Source organism: Ranitomeya variabilis, unplaced genomic scaffold (assembly GCF_051348905.1).
Source record: "Ranitomeya variabilis isolate aRanVar5 unplaced genomic scaffold, aRanVar5.hap1 Scaffold_246, whole genome shotgun sequence".
Taxonomy (NCBI): Eukaryota; Metazoa; Chordata; class Amphibia; order Anura; family Dendrobatidae; genus Ranitomeya; species Ranitomeya variabilis.
The window spans coordinates 17,501-20,000 of NW_027508003.1; positions in this window are offsets into that span (position 1 = coordinate 17,501).

Consider the following 2,500-nt stretch of genomic DNA (forward strand, 5'->3'; position numbering starts at 1 on the left):
ACAACCTCAGAGCTTTCCCCCGCCTGGAAGTCTGACAGCGGTCTGACGTTTTTCAAAGTTTTGAGCTCTCTGTTTGTTCTCAAAGTCACAAAATCGCTTTTTTTCAGTTTTCCACCCAGCAGACCCAAACTTCACCCCCACTTAGGTCACTGTCTAGGGGCGCCTTACGACATATTGACGCCCCTTTAGGGTGGAAGTAGGGGAAATGGGTGATTTTTACACAAAATCGGAAATTTCTCAAAATTTTTCTAAGTGTCAAGGACTCTTCCAGAAAATCTCCCCCAGGCTCCTGGAAGCGTCCCCGGTACACCTCTGGCGGCTGCCCCCGCCTGGAAGTCCGACACACGCCTGAAATTTTCAAAGTATGAAAATACGCATTTTCATCCAAAAATTCAACTTTCCCCCCGTGCACCGCAAACTTCACCCCCACTTAGGTCACTGCCTTGGGGTGCCTTACAACATATTGACGCCCCCCTGGGGTGGAAGTAGGGGAAATGTGACATTTTTCACAAAATCGAGATTTTCTCAAAATTTTTCTAAGTGTCAAGGACTCTTCCAGAAAATCTCCCCCAGGCTCCTGGAAGCGTCCCCGGTACACCTCTGGCGGCTGCCCCCGCCTGGAAGTCCGACACACGCCTGAAATTTTCAAAGTATGAAAATACGCATTTTCATCCAAAAATTCAACTTTCCCCCCGTGCACCGCAAACTTCACCCCCACTTAGGTCACTGCCTTGGGGTGCCTTACAACATATTGACGCCCCCCTGGGGTGGAAGTAGGGGAAATGTGACATTTTTCACAAAATCGAGATTTTCTCAAAATTTTTCTAAGTGTCAAGGACTCTTCCAGAAAATCTCCCCCAGGCTCCTGGAAGCGTCCCCGGTACACCTCTGGCGGCTGCCCCCGCCTGGAAGTCCGACACACGCCTGAAATTTTCAAAGTATGAAAATACGCATTTTCATCCAAAAATTCAACTTTCCCCCCGTGCACCGCAAACTTCACCCCCACTTAGGTCACTGCCTTGGGGTGCCTTACAACATATTGACGCCCCCCTGGGGTGGAAGTAGGGGAAATGTGACATTTTTCACAAAATCGAGATTTTCTCAAAATTTTTCTAAGTGTCAAGGACTCTTCCAGAAAATCTCCCCCAGGCTCCTGGAAGCGTCCCCGGTACACCTCTGGCGGCTGCCCCCGCCTGGAAGTCCGACACACGCCTGAAATTTTCAAAGTATGAAAATACGCATTTTCATCCAAAAATTCAACTTTCCCCCCGTGCACCGCAAACTTCACCCCCACTTAGGTCACTGCCTTGGGGTGCCTTACAACATATTGACGCCCCCCTGGGGTGGAAGTAGGGGAAATGTGACATTTTTCACAAAATCGAGATTTTCTCAAAATTTTTCTAAGTGTCAAGGACTCTTCCAGAAAATCTCCCCCAGGCTCCTGGAAGCGTCCCCGGTACACCTCTGGCGGCTGCCCCCGCCTGGAAGTCCGACACACGCCTGAAATTTTCAAAGTATGAAAATACGCATTTTCATCCAAAAATTCAACTTTCCCCCCGTGCACCGCAAACTTCACCCCCACTTAGGTCACTGCCTTGGGGTGCCTTACAACATATTGACGCCCCCCTGGGGTGGAAGTAGGGGAAATGTGACATTTTTCACAAAATCGAGATTTTCTCAAAATTTTTCTAAGTGTCAAGGACTCTTCCAGAAAATCTCCCCCAGGCTCCTGGAAGCGTCCCCGGTACACCTCTGGCGGCTGCCCCCGCCTGGAAGTCCGACACACGCCTGAAATTTTCAAAGTATGAAAATACGCATTTTCATCCAAAAATTCAACTTTCCCCCCGTGCACCGCAAACTTCACCCCCACTTAGGTCACTGCCTTGGGGTGCCTTACAACATATTGACGCCCCCCTGGGGTGGAAGTAGGGGAAATGTGACATTTTTTCACAAAATCGAGATTTTCTCAAAATATTTCTAAGTCCCAAGGACACTTTCAGAAAATCTTCCCCAGGCTCCTGGAAGCGTCCCCGGTACGCCTCCGGCGGCTGCCCCCGCCTGGAAGTCTGACACACGCCTGAAATTTTCAAAGTATGAAAATACGCATTTTCATCCAAAAATTCGACTTTCCGCCCGTGCACCGCAAAATTCACCCTCATTTAGGTCACTGCCCTGGGGTGCTTTACAACATATTGACGCCCCCCTGGGGTGGAAGTAGGGGAAATGTGACATTTTTCACAAAATCGGAAATTTCTCAAAATTTTTCTAAGTCCCAAGGACACTTTCAGAAAATCTTCCCCAGGCTCCTGGAAGCGTCCTCGGTACGCCTCCGGCGGCTGCCCCCGCCTGGAAGTCTGACACACGCCTGAAATTTTCAAAGTATGAAAATAATGCATTTTCATCCAAAATTCGACTTTCCGCCCGTGCCCCGCAAACTTTACCCACAGTTAGGTCACTGTCCTGGGGTACCTCACAACATATTGACGCCCCCCTGGGGTGG